This window comes from Vipera berus (genome assembly GCF_964194415.1).
Source record: "Vipera berus genome assembly, chromosome: 5".
Classification (NCBI taxonomy): Eukaryota; Metazoa; Chordata; class Lepidosauria; order Squamata; family Viperidae; genus Vipera; species Vipera berus.
In genome coordinates, this window is record NC_138207.1 from 66,772,730 (window position 1) to 66,791,351 (window position 18,622).

The window sequence follows — 18,622 nt, forward strand, 5'->3', positions numbered from 1 at the left end:
ACAAAATAAAGTCATTGACAATGAGTGCTGATTTCATCATTTGGCTAAAATATGCATAGATCTCCCTAGAAATATGGAATATTGAATGGTGGTAGAATATATAAACCAAGTCACTATAATTAAGCCTTGTCCTTAGAAGCAAAGCCTCTTTTGAGTGGATTTTGACTCTTGATGAATCCATAACTACCAGTACTAAACTCTTCTTCCATTGCCTAGTTTCAGATTTATTTATTTTTTTAAAAAACCGTTTGCAAACTCAGTATTTCCTAGCTAATACTAATCTATTCAGTTTCCTTGTCCAGATAACATCAGAGAGGGTCTAATAGTGGCCTTTGCAAGTCTCATGTAATGGAAGATGCCCATCTACTTATTATTTTTCCTAAGTAGAATATAAGAGATAAGATAACCTTTGTCATATTTTTTTTACTGTGGGCACAATGGCACACATCAAAAATGAAATGTAGTTGCCCGCTCTCAAAGTGCAAGACATACATGACACACCCCTAACCATACGATATACACATATGGATAGACCCACACCCCTACATATACATAACAAATAAATATTAAAGAAATGGCTTTTATTTTTCAAAAGTCCCTTTTTTACATTTGAAAAACTGCACTCTTAACAGTGCATTAGATCAGCGTTTCCCAACCTTAGGAACTTGAAGATGCGTGGACTTCAACTCCCAGAATTCCCCAGCCAGCATAGCTGGCTGGGGAATTCTGGGAGTTGAAGTCCACGCATCTTCAAGTTCCTAAGGTTGGGAAACGCTGCATTAGATAAGGGAATGTCTTCGGAAGCCTCCAACACCAAAGCTATCTACAGACACGACACAAATGTAGAAAGACCCTCGTGTCCAAGAGAGGTGGGACAATTCTCTCTTCGGGTAGGGAGGCAGGAAACTCTTGCACAGAAACAAATTGAGAAGCAGCAGCAGCACCAACTCTACGGACGATCAGGACAACACGGCCTGGGGTTTGAGGAGCACGAAGCGCTTCCCGCGCAGAAACCTGCCCGCCTCGACGTCCTATTACAGGGGTCTTCAAACTAGGCCCTTTTATGACTTGTGGACTTCAACTCCCAGAATTCCTCAGCCAGTCATGCTGGCTGAGGAATTCTGGGAGTTGAAGTCCACAAGTCATAAAAGGGCCAAGTTTGAAGAGCCCTGTCCTATTAGCTCCGGAGAAGCAGGCTTCCCTTGCTTTTTTTTTTCCCCATCAGCATTGCAAAAAGAGCGGCCGCCCTTCGCCAAGAAGGAATCGCATCCCTTAAACCTCTTTGCGGCCGACGCTTAATAGCGTAAGCGCTTCTGGAAAAGCAGCGTAAAGCGTTCACTTAGTTAACTTGTAGTATATGCAAAAAGGAGAGCCGTCGCGAGATACCTTATCACTTTTCCGCTACAAAAAAAAACCCACCAAAACAAACAAACTGGGAAAACAAAAGCGGGAAAATCAGGCGGGAGTGGATGCGTGATGGACTAAGGAAAAGGGAGGGCGGTGCGTAGAGCTTGTCGGGAGTTGTAGTTTAGCGTATGAGGAAGGCGGTTCTGTGCCCTAAGCATTTGACTACAACGCCCACAAGGCAAAGCTTTTTTTTTCTCTCCCTCCCCCTCTTCTTTCCCTCAGATCCTGCTGCACCCCGGCAGTTTGGCTCTTCTTCAGGTCAGCTGGGGTAGGCTAGCGCGCGAAAAGAATCGCCGTTTGCTCAAAGCGGGAGTTTGGCTGCCTATCCTGTGTGAGCCCTTTACTTGCAGAAGAGACCCCTAGCCTTAAATGCGGCTGGGGCTTTCGAGACGAGTCACCAACATGGGAAACAGGCTCGCGTTCATCTGGCAGCCGCAGCTTCACTTGTGGAATTCTCCACAAGTTAGGATCTGAAAAAAGAAAGCTTGGCGTGTGAAAGGCATATATAGATATATATATGCGGGATGTACATACAGATAATAGGCCTTTGGGTTTCTCCTGCTAAGTAGAGATAGACAGACAGTTCCCGCCTTTATTAACTTTATAGGCAACGCAAGGTGGCGAGCATACCTAATAGCCCTCCTGTTTTCCTCACAACAAGCCTGTGAGGTGAGTTGGGCTGCTGAGAGAATGACTGCTATTCCACCCGAATCCGAATGCAGACCTCCCAAAGAATGGTAACGATCTGATTACATAATAATTCATTCCCCCTCTTCTAGAACAAGGGGATTGCCTCCCCCCCCCTCGCCGCCTAAAAGAAACACCCAGTTATGACTAGAATTGAGAAATAGGCAGTGTGTGCTTCTGCAAGAGTGCCTGACAGCTTATCTTGCCTTTCACAAGTTTGTACAGGTAGTCCTTGACTTAAAACAACAAGTTTGCTTAGTGACAGTTCAATGGCACTGGAAAAAGAGACGACTGTTTTTCACGCTTATGACTGTTGCAGCATCCCCATGGTTACATAATTTACCTTCCAATGCTTGACAGCTGAGTAACATTTATGAGAGTGGCGGTGTCCTGGGGTTGTGTGGTCACATTTTGTGACCTTCTGGCAAGCAAAGTCAATGGGGAAACCAGATTCACTTAACAACCATGTTACTAATTTTACAACAGCAATGATTCTCTTAAGAAATGTGGCAAGAAAAGTCATAAAATGGGGCAAGAGTCATTTGAATTTCTTACTTAGCAACATAAATTTTGGGCTCCATTGTGGTCGTAAATTGAGGACTACCTGTACTTTCTTAGTTGGGAGATAAGTAAGGAGAGCCTGAAACATCTAGTGACCTAATGGTCACAACTGATAGAGCCAAGACACCAAGGCCTCACAGCTTTTTGAACCATTTAAAAAAACAAACCCAGAAGATCCAGTTGGGGTAATGTTTCAACCCCGTCTCCTTTCAGTGTCTGTTTCCAATTTCTTGACTTGCTCTCATTCGCAGGCGAGTGAACTGTTCTCCATATTTGGTGATAGTCCTGCTTCAAAATGCATCTCCTTTTTTCCTCGAGCTTCTGGGCTGAGGGTGGTTTGTGCATTCCCAAAGCAGGCGATTGAAATATTAAGGAACTTTAAAAAAAATCAAAACCAAACTCGATACAGTAGGGGGGTAGTACTGCCAAGAAAGACTAAAAAACTAAAACAGAAAATAATCTACCATAGCTTCATCTTCCTAGCTTTTCCTGCCAGTTTTAGGTTATTATTTTTTTTGTCCAATCCTGAGTGGAGGCAGTCTAGATCTTGAGAGAAGTGTATAATAGTTTAGATTTGCTTACAAGCTTATTTTTACTATTTATTTATGGTATTGCAAAATGAGGGTGTTTCATTGGCTTGGTATCTATAAAAGACTATATAATTTTTAGGCTTTCCAAAGAAGTCTATACTTAAATAACTTTTAAAAACTGACTTTTAAATAACTTTTTAAAATTGACTTTTGAATTGGAACAGCCAAGAATCCATGTGAGCATCTCTGGGTACAAAGACAAAAAGTGAGAATGTTTATTAGTGTTACATTTTCATCACTCTTATAGCTTCATTTCTCCAAAGGTTTAGCTACCTTTCTTGTTTACCTGTAGTAAAATAGTGGTAACTCAAAGTTGGTTGATGAATCGCTTACTTGCAGATGTGCTTCTTCAGTATGTGAATGGCACATACTGAAGGGTTCAAAATTATATATTACATATATGTCAATATTTTGTTTTTATTATATCAAACTCAGTTTAAAGAAGTTTGAATTAAATGAGTTATAAGCAAAAGATGAATAACCATAAGATGTTCCACAAAGACATAAAATCCACGGCTTTTAATTTCACTTCAGTTAATGAAAACATCAGTTTCCCTCAATTCATAAGAAATACACCACTCTGCATAAAAAATTGCAGATGTGGCACACACAAGCAGGATTGATTTAAATCAAGGTGATTTAAATAATTGATTTAAATGATGAGAGCTCTTATTTCATATCATTGATTAAAATCAATTTTCCAGTGATATTTCTTGACATTTTTAAACAATTGTGCAATGTAATTAAGCATGTTAATTTATAGTTCAGTAAGCATTTTGCAATATAGTTTGATTAGTTTGAACCGTTACTTTATGAATCAACTTGATTTTTATTATTTATGAAATAGTACATAAAATTATTTTTCTAACTGAAAGAGCAATAACAGCATAGGAATTCTGAAATCATACAGATCAAGAGTGTTTATGTTTAATTAAACATAATTTTAAATGAAAAACATTATTTTTTGCAGCTGGAACACCCTTCAGCATTGTTATCCTATTATAGTCCTCAAATTTGACTTCAAATACCTTTAGATTTTGATAGACTCAGCATTATAGCAATTGCTGAAGTTTTGTTCTTTTTTACATAACTAGAGTTTTGGGGTTTTTTTTTACTCAGCCAACTTATCAGATAGATATACTCTTTGTGATTAACATATTAAAAGAAAGCTTATAGGGGCAGCCTATCTTTTAGTGAAGGTGCGAAATATTTAAATGTTTAATTACTGTAGCCACTGCAAGGGTAGGCATTTTTTAGTCCCCTGTTACTCAGGTTATTTTCCTAATAAGAAAAAGATAACAAATAACTACATTGAATATTTTCAAGGAACCCTGTGGCAACTTACTTATACTTTTTTTGCCACAGAAACTATTTGGTTGTGTTGAACAAGTCTTCATGAGTTAAAATCAAGCCTAACTGTACTTCGGCCAGAGTCACTCTGAGAGTGAGATGGGTATTATCTAAATTTGTCAAATTTGTCAAATTTATTGTGATGAATAATTCTGGGGCTGAAATTAATGTTTCTAGAAATTTGAATGTAGGGAAAATACTGTCCTGTTTTAAATATATTTTCAAAAAATTCAGATTGTGGTAAATCGACATGGTTTCTTTATAAGGTCATGTTTAGGATATTAAAATTGTTGACTCCTGCAGTAGTTCACTTGTACGAGGGCAATTCGGAAATAAACCTCCATTTGATTATCAATGACAGACAATCGCAGATACAGAATGTTTATTATACACATTAAAAAACTAAAACATTACATTACTTTTTGACATTCAAATTGAGGCACTTCTCATATAGTCTTACAAGGTTTGAAATTCCTTAGTAGTAGTCTCTCAGTGCCAAATCTGGGCTATGGGTGGGTGGTGGTGGTGATCAAAAATATCCCAGGACAGAACTGCTTCAAATTTCTTGGGTGCATCTAGTGGTGTGTGGGTGAGCATTATGTGAACCAAAACCACACTGGAAGTCAGCATGCCCCAAAGCTTGTTATGGATGGCTTGTCTGAGTTTTTGTAACTTTTCACGGTAGACTCCTGAATTGATGGTCAAACCACACTCCATGAACTTCATTAGCAGTACTCCTTTGGCATCTTCACATTTGGCCGGATTTTCTATGGCACCACTTCTGGTGTGGTGTTGGTTCACGATAATGCTCTCCCGCACGTCACTAGATGCACCCAAAAACTTTTGAAGCACTTCTGTTTGGATATTTTTGATCACTCCTGCTTTAGCTCAGATTTTGAGCCAAGAGACTACTACTAAGAAATTTCAAATCTTGTAAGACATTATGACAAGTCCCTCAATTTGAATGGCGATTATGTCAAAAAGTAATGTAATGTGTTGGTTTTCTAATGTGTATAATAAAAGTTCTGTATCTGTGAGTGTCTGTCATTGATAACCAAACGGAAATTTATTTCCAAATTGCCCTCGTATATAGAACAATTAAAGCAAGTTACCTGGAAACCTCAACTCCATACAAGATGGGTAGGTTTTTCTCAAAATATGAAATTAAGTTTTTAAATATAAAATTATGAAAATATGCTAATCCAAAATAGACTTTAATGTATAGAATGCATATTTCAGTAAAGCTCTGCCTTTCATTCTTTGGTGCTGCTGTGTTTTGTGGCTGTGAAGAATGGCTTTGTTAGACTTTGTTGTGAACAAGAAAAGCCCTGAATTCCTTCTTTCTAGGGACCAAATCTGAAAGACTTGGCAGGTTGGCAGGAACAGATCTATCAGTTTCCATAAACTTGTTTATGAAGCTTCATGAAACTCATGAAGAAGTTATCTTTAATTACTCAGTACAGGAATTCAAACATAGTCTTGCTTTTTATAGCTTTTAGTGAACCTTTTGAAAGTATTTCAGTATATGAATATATTGCTTAATATCTTTCATTTCTGTGAAAATATATGCCTGCACATGCATGCATGCATGCACACACGGAGAGAGAGAGAGAGAGAGAGAGAGAGAGAGAGAGAGAGAGATTTTAATGTTAAGATAACCTCGTTAAACTAGCCTTTATCGATATTTCTGGTCTTCAGCATTAATCTGCACAGGTTTATCTCAAAAGATTGTAGCATAACTTTCCAGGTCATGTTGAAAAGGGAAATAGGAACAAATAAGTTATTTAGTATTGGGACAGGGAAAGTATTTCAAGATCTCCAATATAGTTTTAGGAAAAAGTACTATGGATAGTTCAAAAATACTTAATTATGAAATCTCAGTTGCAAAGATTTTCATGTAAACTGCCATTTCATTTTAATGTGTCCTAAAATATGTGTTAAAATTGATTTAATAATAATATTAATACACATTAATATATAAATGGGCAGGCAATCAAGTATGGTCCTGCTCTTGGATTACTCTGTCTAGTATTTACACAATGCCTAGTTAGCCAGTTGCTTAGGCTGTTAATGGATGTTGCCTTGATATGACTTCAGGTTTTCAAAATAAACATATATTTAAGGGTTTGGGTAAAATAGCTGTGCTTGGAAGCTGGCCTCAGCAACTTTTACCTACAGTCTGATCCATGGGAAATTAATTACGCTACTTATGCAGCTACCGCACCATGCTCTATAGGAAACTATACTAGTTCTACAGTAACTTATGTTACTGTGGCTACTTTATCTCCTGATAAGTCCGTAATTAACTTGTCACTACTGTTTAATGCTTACGGTATATAGAGAATCAGTTAATGGCATCACTAAAGCGGTAGTAGCCTGAAGGAGAAGTTCATGCCCACTGGGAAGGCTATCAGGGATTGCTTAAACACAAAGCACCAGGGCCTGACTGGAAAGGTATTAGGATAACAAGTTACAAATGCTACTGATGCAAATACAGTTAGTCTCTGACGGCACTCTTGATTTGGGATCAGACTAATTTCTATGAGAAAAAAGGAGTAGTGGTGTTTTCAGTTGGTGATAGAAAATTTCTGTCCTTTTACTGGAAAGTAAATTTATGACATTCAGTGGGGTTACCTATGTGTGCATAAGTACAGGCTTCTGTTACAGTGTAGTTTATTTATCTTACTGTATTATTATAATGTTAAGAATTTTGCTTTCTTTGAAGACTATATGACTATTCCTTATACTGCCCTGGAGACCACTAACATAAAAGATGACATCCTAATGCATGTGTTGAATGTTAAAAACTCAGGTTATATAGTAGTGGTTTTTCTCAATTCTCAGTTCAATCAGAGTTGAATCATAGCCTCATGGGAACAAAATGCAATTCCTTTCTGCATCATCTTCAACCATAGTGAGCCATGATGCAGCTATTTTATAGCCATTTCAGACTATTTTGACAAACAGTTACCCATTCATAGGGACAAATTTGCATATTTTAAAGAAATCCATGAAATGAGCTAAATCTTTAAGTATATGATATGTGCATATTCTAAGCTGTACATATGTCAGTGTAATATATATTTAAAGATTTCCCATGTTAGAAAAATTTCCTGTTTGCAGCACCTGTAGAGTCAGCAAACTATCCAATGCAGTCTGCATTGCCCGTTCCCAGAAGTCGAGGGGTGAAACTGAATGCACATTCTACCAATAGCACAACTCGTAAAAGCAAGCACTTGTTAAATCTATTTGTTTTTATTATAGACATCGATCTGCCAGTCGCAATAATGCATTTATGGACATTTTTCTGCAAGCACAGCGCTGGTGGCAGTTTTTACTGACAAATTGAGTCATATGACAGTAGTTCAAAATAAGCTTAGTTTATTGACAGATTGCAGAGTTTTGTAGTTTACTGTATTCTTAAGAAAGCTGGAGTAGCAAAAAGGAAGCTATTGGTAATGTAAGACAATTGGTTTCATTTTTGAAGTGCATATTAGAAAGGTAGCTTCATTTTTGCATCCTTTTTGCCTTTGGTTTTATGCTCCATGAAGAGAGATGACCCAAGTTGAAACACAGCATGCATGTTTTAGGGAAGACAAACCTGAAAGTGTCATGGAAACAGCCATTGTTTTGGCTAACATATATGAGTTTAGTTCTTCCAGTATAATTTAGGCTGTGGCTATAGTCAGGTTTAGGTTAGAGCATTCTATATTCATGCAGTGTGAAATACTTTTTAAAAAATCTATTTTGACTTAATTGAGTACTGTTTCTCCCACTCTCACCAATTACTCATAATTTTTTTGAACAATTATACTCTTCTACACTACCTGCCCCTCCCCCCCAGGGGGCTCAGTATTTATATCAAGTTCACTGGTATATATGTGGATTTTTTGTCGAACCATGACTGTATTTGGTGAGTAGCAGCATAGTTTTGCAGTGCAAGCAAGAAGTTAAGTCCCAAGATGCACATTCTAGGACTTGTCTTACTTCCTTTTCAAATCAACAGAAATGTGATGGATCCTTCCTGGCCTTGTAAGCAGAAAATATCTTGTAAGTATTTATGTAACAATTTGGCATAGTCTGAGAATATTTGATTCTTGCCTTGAGAGCCTTAGTCTTACTGCTTGGTACTAAATCTGTGTGGAAAAGGTAGTGACAGAAAGTGAAGCTATCTGGCAAGGATGGTAGTATATGAGATCAATAATAGTTGTCCCACTTCTTATATGCTTAAAGTTTCAGAAGAAAGCCTGCATTATTAGATTACTAGTATGTGTTGATGTGGTACTTAAAAGTTTGTGAAATTCAGTATTTCTGCATAAATGTGACCTGAAATGTGAGCTCTTATCCACACAAGGCCTAAAACTGGTTAATGGGACTTCAATTAAAGAAATGAGTCAAAATAATTATACTTATTCCATTATTTATTGAGTAAAATGATCCAAAGTTAGATATTTGTGAGTCCAAGGTGTATTTTGTATCCAACAGATCCTACTGATGTTACTTGCTTTTGTTTTGTAAAATAAATATAGTATACTATATCTGCCTTTTATTTAGGTTAGAAGTGTAGTTTTTCAACATTTTTAACATTTCCCAACTTAGATTTCTTTATTTTGCTTTATTTTTTATATTTCTAAGGCAGAGTTCCCCAACCTTTCTGGCTTTGCGGATTGGGGGAGCATAGTTCTGCGTGAATGATGGACAAACGCACGGCAGCTCCATGCATTCCTGCCACTTGCGCAAATGGACCATGCACATATACATTGCTACTCACACAAGTGGGGATACACACATGTGCACATTTGGCTGCTACTTCCCTGGCCTGGTTTTGAAGCCCTGGCAGTGTGCCGTGGCCTGATGGTTGGGGACCCCTGTTGTAAGGCATAAATATCTGAAGATTTATGTAACTTTTATTTATTTTATTTATTTATTTATTTATTTTTGGGACTTATATGCCGCCCTATCTCCCGAAGGACTCAGGGCGGCTAACAACAATAAAATACAACGATACAAAAGTTAAAAAGAATTAAATTAACAGCCCCAATAAAATAAATTACAATTGAAGTTAAAAATTAAAAAACATTTTAAAATCCCTGTCGTCAGTCCAGGTCAGCCTGATGGAAAAGAAGTGTTTTAAGGGCGCGGAGAAAGGACCAGAGATCCGGGGCCATCCGGAGCTCAAGGGGAAGTTGGTTCCATAGGGCTGGTGCTCCCACAGAGAAGGCCCTCCCCCTGGGGGTCGCCAGCCGACATTGTCTAGCCAACGGCACCCTGAGGAGGCCCTCTCTGTGTGAGCGTACTGGGCGATGGGAGATCGTTCCCGGCAGCAGACAGTCCTGCAAATATCCCGGGCCTAAGCCATGTAGGGCTTTAAAGGTAAGTACCAGCACCTTAAATCTCACCTGGAGGACAACCGGTAACTAATGCAGCTCACGCAGGAGGGGTGTAATATGGGAGTATCGGGATGCTCCCATCACTACCCGCGCGGCCGCATTCTGCACCAGCTGGTGGTCTTCAAGGGCAGCCCCATGTAGAGAGCATTGCAGTAATCTATACGGGAGGTAATGAGTGCGTGAGTGACCGTACGTAGGGCATCTCGGTCCAGATAGGGGCGCAACGCGCACCAGGCAAACCTGGGCAAATGCCCCCCTGGCCACGACTCTAATATGCTCTTCAAAACTGAGTCGTGAATCCAGGAGGACACCTAAATTGTGTGCCCTATGAACGGGAGGTAACACCTCTCCTCCCATAACCAAAGATGGAACCTCTTGGACTAAACGAGATGCCGGTACGTAAAGCCACTCAGTCTTGGCCGGGTTGAGCCGGAGCCTGTTCTTCCCCATCCAAATCTTCCCCTTTTAAAGCAGCAATAAATTATATAAACAACAGAATGATTCACATCCAGAAAAAAATTCAAACTTAACATGCAGAATCCGAGACGGGGGAGGGGGAATAGGCTTACCTGGGAATAGTGACAGAAGCCTACCCAAGACCTGAGGGAAAAAAGAACAAGTTTTAAAGACCATTTAAACATCATGGTAAGGGTCAAACAGATCCTTGACAGGATGCTGATCCAGAGGGCAATGCTGCAACAGAGAAGGCCCACTTCCTGAGTTGCATCAGATGTATGCTGCTGTGAATTGAATTAGTTAAATGTATATGTCAGATCCAAGTTACAGAGTAACACATTCTGCTCCTTCTTGCCTTTTTGTGAAAATTATGGATTAATGTTTCAGAATTCAATTCATTTAAATCAGAATACCAGATAAATCAGTGCCTGCACGATGTTTTGAACTATAACTTTTGTAATACCTTTTCACTGGCTATTCTGACTAGGTCTGATGGAAACTATAAGCCAAAATAACTAGATGATACCAGATTGCATATTAGGAATGTTAGGAAAGTGAAACATTACTGACAGAAGACATGCTAATTGTTCAATGAGTGTGCAAGCTGTGTTCTTGCAACCTTGTCTTGTTAGTCAATAAGAGAGAGTAACATTGCCTTGTAACACTGCAAGATGCTGATTGATCAATTGATGTTATAATGATATTTAAATTGTCTTATGGTTATTTAGATCAATCATTGTAAAGTGCAAGCAATGAAAGAATTATTTTAAGTATTGAAAACATTCAGATGCTTCAGCATTTCTGTACAATACTCTTATTGCAGGCTGGTGTTTTTGAATACAATCATTACTGTTCAGGGAAGTTACAAGCAAAAACTGAAGTGGATTTTGACAATTGTGTAACCGATGTCTTTAAAAATAACAATGTTACTGATGGGATTATCTGCAGAAATAATGCCTGGGTTTAAGTCTGAATCTAATGGCTAGCATCATCTTGATGGGCATCAAACTGTTATACAAACCTAAATCTTTTCTAGCCTAGTTACCTGGATTTTCTCTATTAGAACTGTGTTAAGACCTTTCCAATATTTTAACTAAATAAAACACTTTGCCTAGATGGTTTATGGATTGTTACCTAACTATTGCTCCTTGAAATAGGAGCTAGTTGAGAGAAGTGTTCATGAATAGGAAGGAGACAAAGATTGTTGCTATAATTATCGCACATAAAACAGTCCCAGTTAGTGAGTATGCTTTGTTTTATATTGTGCCATTAATATTTAAAAGGTGGATTTGAATTCTTTTCAGTTATCTCCATTTAGTGGTTGTTGATAATTCCATAGTGAGAGCCTCTAAGAATATGATTAACCTTGAGGGTCATCTTATAATGTAATTATTAATGATTGATTCTATGCTTGAAATCAATATAAAAAGTTAAATTGCTTGGCATATATTTGAGTTTGATTTCTTACATTTGGTAAACATGACAACTGCTATTGGCTTTATATAAAATGTGTTTGAAGGTCTAAAAGTATGGAGCTTAGTTTTTAAATAATTATGGCAAGATGTGGTGGTTCTTACATGACATATGTTAATATGGCCAATAGTGTTAACAACGTGTGCCACTAATAGTTAGGGTGGGGATGAACAGTAATTGATCTTCCTGGGAGTGCTGTAATGTAAAAACAATTCAGGCTGTTTGAAGTATATTTTACAAGTGCGCATTGGGCCTTTGGGATGTTACATTGAAAAACCCAATTGTACAGTTACCATGGGAACCCAATTAGAATAGATTGCTTGGTTTTTTCATCTTGACCAAAAATCTAATGTACTTTAAATGTTTTCATATGAAATTTTATTCATAGTCTGGATTGCTATAATAGCTTTTATTTGAATATTAAATTGAGACAGACTTGTATGTATTAGAACTTCCCAGTCTTGGGAAGAAATAGCATTTTTGTGCATTTATTGTATTTTTTAAACTCTGTTAACCATGGAATGGTCGTTTTTTTAATGAAGCCACTTAGTTATTTTTTGCCTGTCTAAGAATTTTTTTTTAAAAAAAAGCTAAATCAAACTGATGCTGTATTTGTAATATGATTCTTCCCTTTTTAGTGACATATAGTAAACTGACTTTCTAAATATTTTATACTTTTCCTAATATCTTTTTTTTCAAATGAATGAACATCAACTATGAGAAGATTTAAATTCTAAGAAGTGAATGTAAGCGAAAGGTATTTACAAATATATTAGGATTGGGAACAGGGAAGTAGTGAATCATCCTTGCAGATTTTCAAGAAAAGAGTATATTAGTTGGAAAGTGAAAGTTTTTCTAGCTTTTAATAGTAACACATGTAATATTCTCTGTATCTCACCATATTTGAAAGTCTAGAAGTGTATTTTGAAGCAAAAGGTAATCTGCAGAGAAATGCATATACATTTGTGCTAATATGAGGGACAAAACGAAGGATGTAAAAATCACTAAAATATATTTTTAAATTTAAAATGATTTAAAAGATAATTGAATATTTAAAATGACACATTTTAAGTGTGTTGTGATTGCATTGTTTAAAAGACTTCTTTGAATATTTCTTTAGATATTGAAAATGGATTCTAGTTGCAGATATACTTTTCTTCCCCTTCATGGATTACTGCCTTGTCGTGGCAGAGGGGCTTGCGTAATTCCATGAAGCTATGAGCTATGCCATGCAGGGCCACCCAAGACGGACAGGTCATAGCAGAGAATTCTGACAAAACGTGATCCACTGGAGAAGGAAATGGCAACCCACTCCAGTATCTTTGCCATAAAAACCCCATGGACGGTACCAAAAGGCAAAACGATATGACGCTGGAATATGAGCCCCTCAGGTCGGAAGGCATCCAATATGCTACTGGGGAAGAGCAGAGGGCTAGTAAGAAAGAATGAAGCGCCAGAAAGAATGAAGTGACTGGGCCAAAGCCGAAAGGACGCTCAGCTGTGGATGTGTCTGGTGGTGAAAGGAAAGTCCGATACTGTAAAGATTTTTTCTCCATAGGAACCTGGAATGTAAGAACCATGAATCAAGGCAAGCTGGACATAGTGAAACAAGAGATGACAAGACTGAACATCGACATCTTAGGAATCAGCGAACTAAAATGGACAGGAATGGGTGAATTTAATTCAGATGACCATCAGGTATACTACTGCGGGCAAGAATCCCTCAGAAGAAATGGAGTAGCCTTCATAGTCAATAAAAGAGTAGGAAAAGCAATACTGGGATACAATCCCCAAAATGACAGAATGATCTCAGTTCGAATCCAAGGCAAACCATTCAATATCACAGTAGTCCAGGTCTATGCCCCAACCACCAGTGCTGAAGAGGATGAAATTGACCGGTTCTATGAAGCCCTACAGCACATTATAGAACTAACACCCAAAAACGATGTCCTTATCATCATGGGGGATTGGAATGCCAAAATAGGAAGTCAAAAGATAACCGGAATAACAGGCAAGTTTGGCCTTGGAGTACATAATGAAGCAGGGCACAGGCTGATAGAATTTTGTCAAGAGAATATGATGGTCATAGCAAACACTCTTTTCCAACAACCCAATAGACGGCTCTACACATGGACATCACCAGACGGTCAACACAGAAATCAGATTGACTATATGCTCTGCAGCCAAAGATGGAGAAGCTCTATACAGTCAGTAAAAATAAGACCAGGAGCTGACTGTGGCTCAGACCATGAGCTTCTTGTTGCAAAGTTTAGGCTTAAACTGAAGAAAGTAGGGGAAAGCACTAGGCCACTCAGGTATGAATTAAATCATATCCCTGTTGAATATACAGTAGAAGTGACAAATAGCTTTAAGGAATTAGATCTGATAGAGTGCCTGAAGAACTATGACAGAGGTTCTCAACAATGTACAAGAGGTAGCAACTAAAACCATCCCAAAGAAAAAAATGCAAGAAAGCAAAATGGCTGTCTGAGGAAGCTTTGCAAATAGCTGAGGAAAGGAGGGAAGCGAAAGGCAAGGGAGAAAAAGAAACATACGCCCAATTGAATGCAGAATTCCAGAGAATAGCTAGAAAAGATAAGAATGCTTTCTTAAATGAACAGTGCAAAGAAATAGAAGAAAACAATAGAATAGGGAGAACCAGAGACCTCTTCAAGAAAATTGGAGAGATGAAGGGAACGTTTCATGCAAAAATGGGCATGATAAAGGATCAAAATGGCAGGGACCTAACAGAGGCAGAAGAGATTAAGAAGAGGTGGAAAGATTACACAGAAGAACTATACAAGAATAAGCTTAATGTCCCTGATAACCACAATGAGGTGGTCACTGACCTCGAGCCAGACATCCTAGAATGTGAAGTGAAGTGGGCCTTAGAAAAACTGAGCAACAACAAAGCTAGTGGAGGTGACAGTATTCCAGCTGAGCTATTCAAAATCTTAAAAGATGATGCAGACCGTCTGGATCATGGAGAAAGCTAGTTCCAGAAAAACATCTACTTCTGCTTCATTGACTATGCTAAAGCCTTTGATTGTGTGGATCACAACAAACTGTGGCAAGTTCTTAAAGAGATGGGAGTACCAGACCGTCTTATTTGTCTCTTGAGAATACTATATGCGGGTCAAGAAGCAACAGTGAGAACTGGACACGGAACCACTGATTGGTTCAAAATTGGGAAAGGAGTCCGACGGCTGTATACTGTCGCCCTGCCTATTTAACTTATATGCAGAGCACATCATGAGAAAGGCAGGGCTAGATGAATCAAAAGTTGGAATTAAGATTGCTGGGAGAAATATTAACAACCTAAGATATGCAGATGATACCACTCTAATGACAGAAAGTGAAGAAGAACTAAAGAGCCTCTTGTTGCAGGTGAAGAAGGAGAGTGCAAAAGTTGGCTTGAAACTTAACATTAAGAAAACCAAGATCATGGCATCCGGCCCTCTTAATTCCTGGCAAATAAATGGGGAAGAAATGGAGGTAGTGACAGATTTTATTTTCCTGGGCTCCAAGATCACTGCAGATGGGGACTGTATCCAAGAAATTAAAGGACGCTTGCTCCTGGGGAGGAAAGCAATGGCAAATCTAGACAGCACACTAAAAAGCAGAGACATCACCCTGTCAACAAAAGTGCATATAGTCAAGGCTATGGTCTTCCCAGTTGCAATGTATGGCGGTGAAAGTTGGACCATAAGAAGGGCTGAGCGCCAAAGAATTGAGGCCTTTGAACTATGGTGCTGGAGAAGACTCCTGCGAGTCCCTTGGACTGCAAGGCGATCAAAGCGGTCAGTCCTAGAGGAGATCAACCCTGACAGCTCTTTAGAAGGCCAGATCCTGAAGGTGAAACTCAAATACTTTGGCCACCTAATGAGAAGAAAGGACTCACTGGAGAAGAGCCTAATGCTGGGAAAGGCTGAGGGCAAGAGAAGAAGGGGACGACAGAGAATGAGGTGGCTGGATGGAGTCACTGAAGCAGTAGGCGTGAGCTTAAATGGACTTCAGAAGATGGTAGAGGACAGGAAGGCCTGGAGGAACATTGTCCATGGGGTCGCGATGGGTCGGACACGACTTCGTAGCTAACAACAAATACTTTTCTTTTTCTCTCATGCTGGGATCTTCTCTTAGTGGCAAGCTAAGGCACGTCTAATATCTAACTGCAATAGAAGCAGCAGCTTGCTTTGGAACATATTCCAATCTCCGCTTTTGATCTACTAGCAGAGAATGTACTCAGACTCATCCAAATAACAGCAGAATTCTTGGAGCTAGGACTAGCAATGTCAGATGCTAAAGTGTCTGTGACCTTTTAGCCAATGAAAGGGCTAAAGACAGATTATGACTTTCTATTGCATGATACTGATAACATTAAATATTCTTTCCTGTTTTCAACATTCCCATAATGATTCCTATGTCCTGTATATACACACTGGAAGATTTGCATAGATAGATAGGCTCTCAAACAAAGTATTGTAGTGTTCAGTGCCTTGTTCAGGATTCTTGTACTTTCAAGATTTTTCATTCTACCATCCCATGATAGTTCTTCTGATCTATTTTTTTCTTCAGGGAAAAATTGTGTTTTAGAAAGCTGCCTTACATTAGGATAGACTCTGCCTAGGTAATACTATCTACTTTAAGTGAGAGTGGTTTTGCAAGGTCTTAGGTAGAACTTGATACATATGTCTTTTTATTGTATATTGTAATTTTATATTTTTAAATATGTTTAATTTGGTATCATGTATGTTCTGTTAGGGAATTTTGGCTTCTCCCTTAAATATTATAGAGAATGTTTTGTTCCTGTGAGCTTCATTAATACAGCCCAAGAATTTTGTGAGAACTAAGTCTATATTTTTCATAACTCTTGTGACTCATTCATACTTTTACATTGTATTAGCAAAAAAGGGGAACAAATTATCTTTCTGCAGCTTTTTCAAAATGCAGAGTGGGAAAATAAATCTTTTATAAGTATCCTACATACAAATTCTTCAGTTGAAATTCACATACTCTTTTCTGAATGCAGAGAAGGATAATAATTTGAATGTCTCCTTGTATGTCAGCCAACATAGAACATTTAAATTTCATGTTTGAAAATATAGAAAGATGTATAGTTATATTTCATAATGTTTCCCATAACTATTTTCATAACATTTTAGCAAATCAGAATGTAAACATTTCATGGGCCACTAAATCTTCCAATGTATCATAAAAAAATATTAATAATAAAATAGTTGAAAATTCTTTCCCATGTTTTTGAAATAATTTTTTTCTCTATTGGCTTCAAGTAGTCTTCCATTGCCCTAAACATACCTGCATCCAGTGTTTCAACTGAAGAGTAGACTTGGTGAAATTCGAAATGCTGCTTTTCTTTGGAAATCAATAGAAAAGTTGGAAGGCAAAGCAGCCTACTTTAATTCTGCTTGATTTCTGAAATTTCTATTCGTTTATCTATGATATGTTTTATAGGTTTTAGAGATATAAAAATGAACCCATGATGAGGAGAGAAAGCTTGATCAACCTGTTGAATTGAAAAATCATAGCATAATTTCTTAATCTAGATTCTAAGATTTTGCATGTTTTATTTCAAAAGTCAGACACTATTTTCACCTACATAATATCACTGGTAAATTAGTGCATTAAAAGAAACAATTAGTGACAATTACAATTACCTTAAAATTACAATTATTTTAAAATTAACCTTTAAAGAAGCAGAAGCTATGATGGTTGATAAAAATAAAGTTATGTCAGTAAATTAATCAGTACTTATTGGTAGCAAAATTTAAAATTTGTGATTAAAAGAAAATGAATATTGTGAGTTTATTTTTGCAAATAATTTTCTTTGTAGAAAGCGTACTTAATTAAATATCTATAAACAATAGATTATCTCAATTTTAAAAATAATAGGCTTCCCCCTTTTATTTTAGAAAACTAGGTCTTGTCTGGTCACATTACCTGTACTAAATTGGGTTAGTATGATTGAAAGAGGCTGTTCAGAGCTCTTTATTTTTAACACACATTTAACTAAAACACTTGGGAGAAGTCCATTTGTTAAAAATTCAACATCCCCACCCCTCTAATTAAGATCTGAGAATATTCCCTGTGTATACGTGTCTGAATTAGCAAAGAAAAGGCCTCAAGCAAACAAAATGAAGCTAATCTAGATTTTTCATTGTTACTTAGGTTGTTGTAACTGCAAACTGGTAGGGCATGATATCTCACCAGAAAATAGTTTTAGAGGGACAGATCAGATAAGTTCTTTAATATTGAGCTTGTTCATCGTTTTCTATCAGCGTTTTAGACCACCATAATAAAAACACGTTACTTTAAAATAGGTTTTGCTGAAATAAATGGAGCTGAGTTCCAAATGATAACTTTGACCAGGATGTAGATAGCTGATCAGTAAACCGATCTAAATCATTCTGCCCTTGAGTGAGAGAAATTAGAAATAATGGATAGATGTGTGTATGTGTGTGTGTGTGTGTGTGTGTGTGTGTGTGTGTATATATATATATATATATATATATATATATATATATATATATATATATATATATATATATATATATATATATATATATATTTATTTGATTTATATACCACCCTTCTCCTAGAGGACTCAGGGCGGTGTACAGGGCAATAAAATAAGAATACATTAGATAAATAATTTTAAAACCCAACTCCATCAGGCCAGGCCGGCTTGTT

The 18,622-nt window shown here is 37.5% G+C and overlaps 1 protein-coding gene across 1 annotated transcript in view; it reads left to right on the forward strand.

Annotated features, from left to right (window-relative positions):
- The first annotated feature begins 1,641 nt into the window (after nucleotides 1-1,641).
- MGMT (O-6-methylguanine-DNA methyltransferase) overlaps nucleotides 1,642-18,622 on the forward strand; it is a 212,744-nt gene continuing 195,763 nt past the window's right edge. The window contains exon 1 of the mRNA XM_081329111.1: nucleotides 1,642-1,665. The gene's annotated coding sequence lies outside the window, so the exon portion shown is untranslated. The remainder of the gene's footprint in view (nucleotides 1,666-18,622) is intronic.